The sequence below is a fragment of the Heterodontus francisci genome, chromosome 18 (assembly GCF_036365525.1).
Source record: "Heterodontus francisci isolate sHetFra1 chromosome 18, sHetFra1.hap1, whole genome shotgun sequence".
In the NCBI taxonomy this organism is placed as follows: Eukaryota; Metazoa; Chordata; class Chondrichthyes; order Heterodontiformes; family Heterodontidae; genus Heterodontus; species Heterodontus francisci.
In genome coordinates, this window is record NC_090388.1 from 39,134,830 (window position 1) to 39,147,452 (window position 12,623).

General features: G+C 39.1%; 1 protein-coding gene across 5 annotated transcripts in view; it reads right to left on the reverse strand.

Annotated features, from left to right (window-relative positions):
• Window positions 1–12,623, reverse strand: part of foxp2 (forkhead box P2) — a 924,460-nt gene that overhangs the window by 739,308 nt on the left and 172,529 nt on the right. For all 5 annotated transcript variants that reach the window (XM_068050567.1, XM_068050570.1, XM_068050565.1 and 2 more), the window contains one exon: window positions 8,270–8,354. The gene's annotated coding sequence lies outside the window, so the exon portion shown is untranslated. The remainder of the gene's footprint in view (window positions 1–8,269; window positions 8,355–12,623) is intronic.

Genomic DNA, 12,623 nt, shown 5'->3' on the forward strand with positions numbered 1-12,623 from the left:
CATTTACCATTTCAAGAGGTGTTAAAGAGAAAGATTTTATTTAAAGAGATGTGAAGAGATAGAGGGATTCTGAGAGGGAGTTCCAGCAATGGAGCATGATAACTGAATGAATGATAGCTGTTGGTGAAACAAGAGGGAGCAGATTATCACAAATAAGCTGATGCCTGAAGAGTAGTGGATACTTGTAGGGATGTAAGACTTTAGTGTTACAACCGGGTGAGGAAGAGGTCTCAGGCTCCCCTATGGCCCCTTTCCTGTTTTGGCCATAACAGGGCTTAACTTTTAAAACAATGTTTTTAGCTTCACCTCACCGCTCTCTAATTATAATTGTAAATGAACCAGACAGGCTTCCTCGGTTTTAAAGAAAAAAGGTGTAAGTTTATTAGCCTAAACACTCTAACTCAGTTAAAGTTACTAAAAATACGCAACGCAACCATGCTAGCAAGCATATGCAATACACACACACACACAAATAGATACAGTGGGGGAGAAAGAATTAAAGGGGAGGGTTTGGATAGTAAATGGAATTCAGTTACTGTCTTTGGTAGGATGTAAAGACTTTGATTGGAGTTAAGTCTTGCAGTTCTCGTTGGGGCCCAGTGCACACTTTCAAACTTGTTTCACTAGTACAAGACGTCTGAAGAAGTCCTCTTAAGCTGTCTCCGTGGGTCCCTGGAACTTTGCTGGAGAGACAGAGAGAGAGGGGTGCTTTCTTCTTGAAGTTCAATTGCAGTCTGCCCCAAACTTTTCTGTGAGGCACAATTCAATCAATTCCCAGGTTGGCCAGCAGGTTAATCATGTGACCAGCTCTTTGTTTGAAACAGCATCGCCAGCAAGGGTTGTTAATTCTTCAAAGCTTACTAGACATACTCGGTGGGGGGTGGGAGAACTGCTGGCTCTTACACAGACAAGATGTGGATCATCACTGTTGCCCAGCCAAATCTTGATAATTGTATCAGGGAGCACTCCCATTGTCTTTCGATTCAACTGTCTCTCAGAATGCAAATGTGCAGCCATGATTTCAGCCGTTCAGCTCTGTGGTCTTTATAAACAAGTTATGTTCAATGTCCAGTAAAAGTTCAAATAGTGTTCCATTTGACGAAATTGATATGTTTCCATTTGGCAGGTGTGGTCTTGTCACATTAGATATGCTCAAATGCACTCACATGGGCACCCTTGACGAATCCAACACTACTCAGCTGCAAAGGCTTCTATTTAATCAACGGGCAGCGGTCTGTATTATGTTATGAAGGATTATTCCTATAAATACTCAACAATTGGGTCACAATATGCGTCCTTTATCCTTAGACAGTTACCTCTAGCTGCAACATTTGAATGCAATGAATGAAAGGCTGGTTACTCAGAGATTTGGTCTATGTCTTAAAAATGTGGTTCATGACTATTACACAAAACACAGACTTCAAACTCGAGTACATCCAGACATAGACTCTATTAGAGAGCAAAACCTCTGAATTCTCAATCAGCAATTTTACTGCCCAATTGCTCAGGGTTTCTCTGTCATACACCTATCGCCATACAAAAAATGGCACATCCTTGTACAAAACAACTGAAGGATGAGATAAGCTCATGGACATGGAGAAGCTTGGCTTTCTCCTGCATCATCAACCTAATGTGTCCTATTGCTTTACTGTTTGGTCAGAATCACATGACAGAGGAGCAAAGGTAATGGATAATTTAACACAAATTATCATCTCCTTTAATAAATGACAAATGTGTACATATTATGTGTTTTGTGGTTATCACCATGGACAATGTATACTTTTTCTAGTCCTTATAGTATGCACCTATGGACGTGCTTACTGTGCTTCTCTTCTGGTAGTAGTGCCACTGGAGTAATGTTGATTGCCTATTTCTTATAGGAATCAAGTTAATTTCCTGCTTGCATAAAGGCTGAAAATAATGCATCTAACGCTTTCAAGCTTGAATTTAATGGAACTGTAGTCGGATGAGTATGCTTGTGCATCAGAGTATTTAAGGGGTCCAAATTGCCTGAATGTCGTTAGAAATAGTCCAAGTTTTCTCCCATTTATGGTACTGTTTTCTGTAGCAGCAATTCAGTGTCAGTATACTTCAAGGAAGATGGTAAAAAACAAAAAGATTAAGAATATTAAAATACATTGCTGAAATTAAAAGCCTGAGGGTATAGAAGTATCTTTAATTATGGGTTACTGTCATGAAGACCCCCACGTGACAAGAATGAAGCATATTAATTTTGTCATATGAACATCAATTTTAAACTGTTGCTGGAATGAAGAGATGACTTGTTAAAGAGACCAGCAGTGGCTGGAAGAACATTTGCATGCTAAGAGACAGTGCTTGGAGAGACAAAAGAATTGCTCACTGATTCAATTAATAGAGATTGGGCTGGGCAATGGTGAGCCACATCTTGTGGGTGTAAGAGACAGCACTACACCACCACCACCACCACCCCCCCCCACACCGAAAACTTTGGAATCCACAAAAGACACGGGAGATTTTGTTGAAAAAAAACTTAGTCACATGACTAACCTGCTGGCCAACTTGGAGGTTTGAACTGTGCTCACAGGACAGTTTAAATTCAGACTGCAGATTTGCAGCTGAAGCTGGAACAAGGAAGCCTTTCTCCTGGCTGGCTCTCTCTCACTTTCTCACAAGCCTCCGGACCCACTGAAGACATGTAAACCTCAAGAGAGAAAAGACTCGTACATCAAAACAAGTTAAAGCGTGCACTGGGCCCCAACGAACAGCAAGACTTACCGGCAACCAAGGACTCAACATCAAACTCAAAGGACTGTAACGACAATCCATCTATTGCCTCAAACTTTTCCCCTTTATTCTTTTCTACTTTTTCTGTCTCTATCTGCATGTGCGTTTATCACGTATGCTTTCTAGCGTGGTCGTGTCGCAGATTCATAGCCGTTACCCAAATTAGAGTTTAAGATTAATAAACTTCCACCTTTCTTGTTTAAATCTAATTGATTTCTTTGGATTACAATTGGAAAGAGGTGAACAAGGATTCACTAAGGGGGGGCTAAAACACAGTGTTTTTAAAAATTAAACCCTGTTACGGTTAGACCAGGCAAAGGCTGAGAGGCAACTCCTATCTCACCTGATCATAGCAGTTATTTTATTACTAAAGGCTACAGATTGCTTAATAAATTCAGTCACACTTTGCCCACAGAACCATGCACTAAAATGTTCACCCTTGCTCCCAATAACCTTTGATAATGACAAATGCATGTTATAACATATATACATACAGTTTTCTAAATGTTGTAAGCACATATATTTCACCTTTTATTTATCTGCTGACAAGGACGACTATTAGCTCCAAAGGTAGATACTGTAAAAATACAGTCACAGATCATGCTTTGTTTTCTTTTGTTTTCAATGGTTAAAGATATTTGGTTGCTGTACAAATTCTTAATCTTTCAAACTTATATTCACTCTCAACACTGACAAACCCATTAGTTATGATATTAATATCCTTCTAATATTGAAAGACCTTTAATCTTCCAAAATACACGTGTCTTTGTTATTGTTACAGCCAGGTGAGGAGGGGGTCCCAGGCTCCCCTCCTGTCCTTCCCCTTATTTGACCGCCACAGGGTTTATCCCTTTTAAAAACAGTGGTTGTGCTTACCACCTCAGTGAGTGTTTTACCCTTTACCTTTAATGTTATTTGAAGGAACCAATTGGACAGGTTTTCTACAGTTTAAACAAGAGGTGAGTTTATTATGCTAAACAATGTAAAACAGGTCTAGAAAACATCATAAATTTATGCCTCACATTCACACAACACACACACACACACACACACACAAATAGATTACAGAGGGAAAAGTTGATTTTGTGGTTGGATTAGAGTCCAGAATAAATGGAAATTAAATACAGTCTCTGAAGTTGGATGATTCGGTGGTCTTCTGGCTGAAGTTGTATTCTTGAAGTCCTTGGCTGGTCAAAGTGCACTTTGTGGCTGGCCTGCTTGGCTCAAGGCTTTCTTGGAGGCAGGTTTGTAGATAGCTTTCTTCCCCTGGTCTCTGTCTGTAGCAATCTGTAGGTTTGGAGGGTCCACAGTCACAGACGGGGTTCAAACTTGTGTTATTTGGAGAGAGAGAGAAAGAGAAGGGGGGTGCGGGGTGGTGGGGGGGTGGGGGGGTGCAGGGAGACAGGCACACAGCCTTTCTCCTGCTGCCCAGTCTGAGTTACTGCCTTTCTGTCTTTGTTCAAGGAAACTTTTTCCTTTCACAGAGGTGGACAGACGGTCACATGATGGCTTCTGTGCATTCACTGGAACCTTCTAATGATAGTCAAGGTGTGGAGTTGGCTCCCCAGGCCCCAAGATGCCAATTTTTACAATTGGAGGGGGTTTGCTCTTTCAAAGTCAATGTGTTAGAATTGCCTTGAATGCTGTGTTAATGAAGCATTCTTAGGTAATTCAATCACTTAGAGCAAGCCATTGTTCTGGGTCCATGCTGCCCAGATCTCTGTCTCCGCGTGGGTCTTTGGAATGCGAAAAGGTGTTTCAGATGCAAATTGCGGTGGCCATCTTGGCAGTTAGTTTTTTGAAGTAAACAGCATGATTTTTTTCCACTAAAAGCTTAATGTAAATTTCCAATCAATTAATTAATAATCCCTCATTAGGCATATCGTGTTTTCTTGACAGAAATAACCAAAAAATAATTTCTGGATATTTTAATATGCATAATGAAACATTTGTAAGAGATTGTTAAGTATCGTTCAATTTAGAATATCCTTGAAACAATCTGAAAATGTTACAGTTTTCACTTAAATCAAAACTACTACTAAAATCTCGAGAGGATTAAGCAAGAACATTCCTTAATATCTTTGGCAACAATCAGCCAAATGTCAGAAGCAGATATAAGTATCCAAAGACCTCAAAAGTACAGAGAAGGGAAGGAGAAAACCATCAATCCAATGAATAAATGCACTTTCATGGGCTGATACTGTCAATGTTTCTAAACGGCAGTTTTCTCATTTGTCACAAAGTATCCTTTCCCTAAAAAAGGGATTTTATAGACTATATGAATTAACACTTTTTAAAATATTTGTATTCACACATGAATGGACTGTAATAATAACTTGAAAAATTGTAGCAACATACAAGAGAAGCACCATGGTAGAATTAACCACTGTGGTAGAATTTTGATTTCCATATTAGAAATTGTAGGAAGTAAGATATCAAGTAATTGCATTTCAACAACTTAAGACAAACTCTTCTCTCCCATTATACTTGGTGGCCTACATGTTTCACTTTTAGTAATTTGACATACATCTCCAGGGCAGCAGGACTTTCGCATCCACCATAAAGATATGTCTCCAGTCCTGGTTAATTATACGGCCTCAAAGAAATGAGTATACAATAAATGGGCTCCCTCTCCCTTGCTGGATGGTCCAGTGTGATCTAGGCTTTCTTCCACTAAAAATTCAAAAATCCATAGTAATGACAGATGCCAGGGACCAACAGATATACCTGGTGTCCAATTTGCTATGGTGCAAGTGATGGAAAATACATTGGAAAAGACATTTTTGTTACTTATATCGGCTTGTAACATGCTGCCAGCTGCCTGTAGGAAATCAGATGCACGTAAAAATGGGGAGAGAGACAAGATGGAGTTTGTCCCCAACCTATTTTCCACCCCTGTACACAAAGTTACACCAATATTAAAAAGAAAAGCAGAGGGGAGCATGTGTGAGATCCTTTGTTTCTACATCCATACACATTTAAGCCAGTATCCTGTTGCTGCCCATATCCCTCCTCATATCAAGTCCTGTTCACCCATCACCCATGCACTAGCTGACACACATTGGCTTCTGGCCCAGCAACGCCTCTATTTTAAAATTTTCATCCTTGTTTCCAAATCCCTCCATGGCCTCATCCCACCCTAATTCTGTAAGCTCTGCAGCCCTACAATCCTCCGAGATACCTGTGCTCCTCCAATTCTGGCCTCTTCTACTTTTCTGATTTTCTTTGCTCCACATTGGGTAGCCATGCCTTCAGCTACCTAGATCCTCAGCTCTGGAATCCCCTCTGTACACATCTCTACTTCTCTCTTCTCCATTAAGACACCTAAAAATTGGTCAGAAATTATCATGAATTAAGCAACTCTGCATGCATACTTCATATCCCAGAGCTGTATCATGGCAACTCTGTTAGGTTTTTAATTTTAACTCTACTGCCACAATACTTTCTAAACTGGAATTCAACATATTCACTTTCCATTCTATAGCCAGCACTTTGCTGGAGGGCCATAGTTCTACCAAAATATTTTGTTACATATGTAACAGAAACTGCACTATTGTTGTAAGTTTCATTTCTGTATCATTCCAGGTATCATAAAACTGCTGCATGACATGTTTTATTTCCTTATATGTGAGTGTCAATATCCAAATCAATTATGTAGTGCCACAATATGTAATGCCACAATTTGAAGTACATCAAAATTACACATTTCAATAATACAGATAGGAAAACAATAAAAATGTTATCCATACCAAAACACATTATATACAATGATATCTTTGTTCCGTGTTAATATCAACACACTGGGATGAATGGCCTGTTTCTGTGTTGTAAATTCTATGTAACGTGATCTAAAGTTTTAGCCATGTTACACAACAAGGCTAAATTAAATCTGGAAGGAGCTGCCTTTCAACTAAAAAGAAATATTGGGGCATGTAGAATTGACAGCATACCAATGACAAAGTGAAGTGCATGAAGATTAATTTGCAACTGCTGATGTCAGGAGTCAGAGTGAAACATCAACTTTTTCACAGAAACAGAAGAGAGGGAAATATGTCCTGAATATGTTGGGGGGTGGGCGTGGGGGGCATCATTTCATTAAGTAAGGCACCCAAGGCACACTCAAGCAGTCCCTAATGTCTGGCTCGAAGAGTCCCCTGACATAGACACAAAAGCAGACCACCTGCCTGTTATTTCCACTGGAATGGTGCATGCCACAGAAATACCTAAATTAAAAGGAAAAAGTATTTTTCTTGAAAATAAAAGGTAAAGTACTACAGACTTTTATTGTACAAATCTACAAGCTATGTCCAATCAGTAAGTTTTCCAAACAGAACTGGCTACACCAACATCACAAATACTAAAACTGTACTTATCTCATTAATTTGAATGGCAGTGCAAAGCAACACTGATCACACTGGAGGCATGGTAAATTATGAACAATTCATATGCATATACATTTTTAAATAATATTTTTATAGTAAATTATCTAGGAGAAATGATGTTGAACCCAAAGTTTTTCAACGGGATTTATTTTTAAAAATGTGATTGGAACAAATGTAAAAAAAGAGTTTTATTCATTTTAATTCAAATTACAATCATCTGAAAATTTGTTATTATTAATTACAAATGGATACTGATTTTTCTTTTGCCTATATATAGATATATTTCTATGATTGCATATACTCCAAAATGTTATCTTTGAATATTTGTAAGTTCAAACCAAAGAGAAAAGTAAAAGTATTCCAGTGAAAAAAATTAGCTCATCCTCATCATTACTGTAATTGAAGCACAGAAAATGTTAACTATTCATGAATGAAGATACCCAACGAAAAAAAAGTTATGTTTAACATAAAACTCCTAATTAAAAATCTATTTTCTTGTGTTCCTCTTTCCCCAAATGTAGATGCTCCCGTTAACACTTAAGTGGGGTGGGGGGGGGGGGGACAGGTTGTAAATAAAATTTACCACTACCAACAATATTCACTCGTGCAATATAGTAAGTTACATTAACATTTTCTCAACAAGATAAAAATTGTATTAACTACAAATTTTCAGACATATTTAAATTTAAATTTTGAAAAGCCAACCTTTCAGTTTTCCCTAAGTGGTTAGCATAAATGAGGGCAAATTCAGATAGACATGTGAAAGCTGAAAATTGTTACGACATAGCTCATTTCAAATGTCAGTTTTTGATAAGTGTTACTCTACACAAATACCATATTGTTGCTGCAAAACTGTCACATTAATTTCAGTTGTCATTTCAGACAACATAAAAGTATTGGCTGTCATCCAGCAGAAACTATGGAGAAAAGAAGCAACTACTGTACTCTTCATTTTGAGAACAGAAGGATTGGCTAACAATTCAAACCTGGAAACAATTATGTCATGCCAATTCATACTAACAGCAATTTTAGATAATGCCGCTGCATCACAAAATGTGAAGAAACCATTATTAATTTTTGTTACATTCTCTAAATAAAAATCCATCAAAATAGTCACTTACCTAAAAATCCAAGAACTCTTGCATCAAATGTTCTTCCATCCAATTCTTTGGAGCTAAGGTAGTCTCAGCCCCATGTTCCAGTTGTCTGTAAAGCAATGTTAAGAGATGAGATTTGCTTCAAAATTCACAAGCTTTGAATGCAAACCATGTTGTCCAGGTATGGATTAAAATTTTGTATATTCATAATATCTTCTGAAAAGCATATTTCAGGATGACCATTTTGCCATTTTGAAAAAAGTAAGCTTTCTCACATTTTCAAGGTGTATTATGTGCAAACAAAAAGCTATTGGCTTAAATGGGCAATGTATTTATTCAGATTCAAATGCAAGCACTAAACACTGTTTCTGACTTTCTGTAAACACCAACTTAATCATAAAGTTCAAGCCATTTAACTTTAGTTCAGTAAAGTCAATAGCACAGGAGGCACAAACTTCATTATTTACACTCCGCTTAAAAGGATACACTACATTATATATACATCGACTTGAATCGAGTCTACAGCAAAGAAATAGGCAACTCGGCCTAACTGGTCTATGTCAGCATTAGTGCTCTACACAAGCCTCTCCGCCGCACCGCATCACTGCCACCTACCCCCCTCCCCACCCCACCCACCCCACTTCATTGAATTCAATCAGTATAGCCTTCTATTCCTCTCTCCCCCATGTGCTTATCTCGGTTCCCCTTAAATATATCTGCTATTTTGATTCAACTACACCTTGTGGTAGCATGTTCCACATTCTAGCCACTCTTTGGGTAAAGAAGTTTCTCCCGAATTCCCTCCTGAATACCCATCAACCTCTTTTCTAGAAAAAGGAGCCTTAGTCTGTTTAGTCTTTAGTTAATTTTAGAATAATAAATAACTGTTGCCAGTACTCCAAGTGTGGTCTAACCAAGGTTCTATACAATTTAACATGACTTATCTGCTTTTCAATTTTATCCCCCTAGAAATAAATCCCAGTGCTTTGTTTGCTATTTCTAGGCCCCGATTTCTGATAATTGGAAAAAAATTGGGTACGGCAAGATCAGAAATACCCTCTCTTTAATGTTATGGCAAATATTTATGGGTTGCGAATAAGACACAGTTGCTGTGGCAGGTCAATCTTTGTCTGCTCAGAAATGCTTGGTTAGCTGAAATGTCCTCAACAAACACTTAAAGATATCTATTCAGTCGCAACAAATTTGCCTTGAAATTTTAAATGAATGAAACTTTCAGATTTGCATCATTATTCAAAGTCTTATTATGCAGGGTGGCAAAGCAACAGCATAAACAGTAGCTAAGGGAAAAGACAGTACAACAAATCGAACGCCACTAAAGTGAATAAAATCTGTGCTACGTGAGCAAACATTGTTATATGAGAAAATATACTGTTCATTTAGGATAAAAGAGGGACAAAAGAGAGAATTATCATTGTTCACACTAAAGAGACAAGAAGCACACTTCAATATTTTTCATATGCTCTGCTAAAACACATATTATATGCTATGCTTCAGTGTGCAACATTTTTATGGGCCTATTCTAATGCCCCCAGCACCTGCTCGATGAGAATGACAAGGGTGAGGGTTTAAAGTCACGTCTATGGCTGCCATTCAGTTCCAATACTGTTTCTGCCTCCCACCATTTTAACTGAGCCATTACTAGCTACATGTCAGGCACCCGCCTCCGGCCTAATGAAAAGGTCAAAGACACACAATGATGACGTTGTACCAGTTTCCATAGCATTTTAACTTGAATTCATGGATGCTCCCATCGCCAATTCGCTGACCAGCCAGCAAAGCCTGCTGGTTGAGAACTCCTGAAGCAGTATGAAAGAGGGCTCAGTTGCAGCTCACTGGATTAGAGAATTTTTTGTTATCAGAAGCGTTTCCGGCTTTCAGATGGTGAGTTCTACGCTCTTCTACACTTACAACCCTTTACGTTTCTCTACTTAATAAGGGAGCCTTTCGTGCCTCTTCTGAATGGACCAAAACTTCCAAAGCGACCAAAGGAGAGACAGCTGCCTCAGCAAACACCTTCTGGGCCTCTCAAAATCACATCAGGTCCGAGCAGCTGCATGCAAGAGGCCATACCCAGCACATAGGGTCCACATACCCATACTCAGCTTTCTGAACATAACTGAGGAACAGTGCAGGGGGAGGCTGTTATTCTTCAGTAAGACTGTTGCAGACCACTGAAAATTTCTTCAACACCACCTGTTGGATCAGGGGGCATGCTATGTCAGTGGCCCTCAAAGTCACCACAGCCCTGAATTTTTACGCCACTCGCTCCTGTCAGTCTGCAACAGGGGACATCAGCCACATCTGCCAGACTGCAGTCCACCTTTGTATTAAGTAGGTGATCAATGCCCTATTTGCCAGGGCTAACCATCACCTTCACTACTGATCTCAGCAGGAGAGAGCTCGTGGCTTTGCAGCAGTGGCTGTGTTCCCTCATGTGCAGAACGTTAAGTTGACTGTATACAGCAATAATAATTCTGACAGCAGGGACTGGATAGTTCAGCGAAGGACAGGGTTGAAATCCTTTGTACTAAGGTTACTGATTATTGTCTCTCCAAAAAAAGTGTGAAGTAAATTTTATCATGTGTCCGCCCACTGATTCCTCAGACTTGGTATTACTGCAGTGCAGTCTAAAGTGATTATTGACAGGCAAAAAGAATTTTAAAAGACACATCAGATTTCTGTCTCCAATGACACACTAGTCTCATCAGATCTATTCATTTTTTTGTCCCAAATTTCCAAACTCAATACATCAGGCTCTTGCCTTGTATTACATTTGCATGCCATTTTACCCTACCTCCCAGGCAATGTGGTTGTCAGAACAAAAGATATGCTCTGCATCTGCATGGTCATCTAATTAAATATGGCAGTTGTAGCTGAGGGGTAAATGTTGTTGAGGTTGCGGTAAGAGTACCATTAGAAACATTTTAAGGAGAATTCGGCCACTCCTTGCTTTCATTTAATATAAGTGCAATAAATGTTCATGCTGAAGACAAATGGAGTTTGCAGAGCTGGATCAAACTCAGGTGCAGAGGTCTTTCATTTTTATTTTTCAGGTCAGGCCTCAGTTTGTTGTAGATCTGGGGTAATCAGAATAAAAGGAAAAATGAGAAACAAGCCGAGAAAATAATGCACAGAGAGGAGATAAAACTTTGTTTAAAAAGTGTTAAGAGAGAAAGATAGAAAAAAGGTAACTGAAAAACCGGTACAGAGATTTTAAGTACTGGTTTGTGTGGCTATGCCTTTTAAAAATAGTATCAGCGCAACAACAAAAAAAACGTGTGAAACATGTATGATTCCATGTTGAGCTACCAAGTCAAGCATACCTACCATTATACTGTTACAGTCAGATGAAGAGGGGTCGAAGGGCTTCCCTCTTTTCCTCTCCTTGATTGACAACGTTTTTTGAAAAAAGTGGATGTAGTGGCAAATTCAGTAGGTGTTTGACTACTTACTTGCTACGATTACAAGAACCAATTGGACAGGTTTTCTTGAGTTTAACAAAGAAAGTGGTTAACTTTATTGCACTTAAACCAAACTAAGTAAAATAATAAACTACACTTCAACTTTCACCCCCACACACACACTACAGGCTCACACATACACAAATAGGTTACACAATGTGGAAGGGTAGATTGGTCGAGTTAAAGTTCATAGAAAAAAGGGTATGCGGTCTGTGTAGTTTGGTGATTCTGCTGGCTTCTAGTTGAATTCAGTGGTCCTGAGGCTTTTAGTTCAAAGATATAGATGACTGACTCGGTGGGTCCTTTGGAGACAGCGATGTGGATGATTTGCTCCAAAGGGGTTTCTGATTGCACCCGGAGTACGCAGAGGTGGTCAGCCAGCAGATACAGTTCACAACGTGCAAGCTGGAATGGAGAGAGAGAGAGAGAGAGAGGGACTCCCACTTGGGTCTGCATGTGTCAGAGTCCAGGTGCTTCTCCATCTGCTACAGAGAAACACCAGCTTAAAACCACAGGGGGGTTGTCACATGACAGTCACCCAGTGATTCATACATTCTAGTTAGAAGGGTATTTTTTCTTGCTAAAAATGACAGACAGTTCCCTTAAACTTCCTGAGTCTTGGTTCTTGCTGGGATGAGCAGGCATTTCCTCTGCACCTCGCAGGCCTTGCAATGTAGGATACAGTGTTGCAAATTAGGTGGCCATCTCAAGCTGCTAGGAAAGTCATCTTTTATCTGTTCCTTTTTAAATTTCTTTAAAAAAATATAAATTCAGCTCGCCAGTCAGTGGATTAAAGAAAATTATCATTCAACAAAGCACACTGGTGTAGCAATACTAAAGTGAAATCTATCTAAAAAAAAATCCCATTGCATTATTTCGAAGAAAGAAGGAGTTCT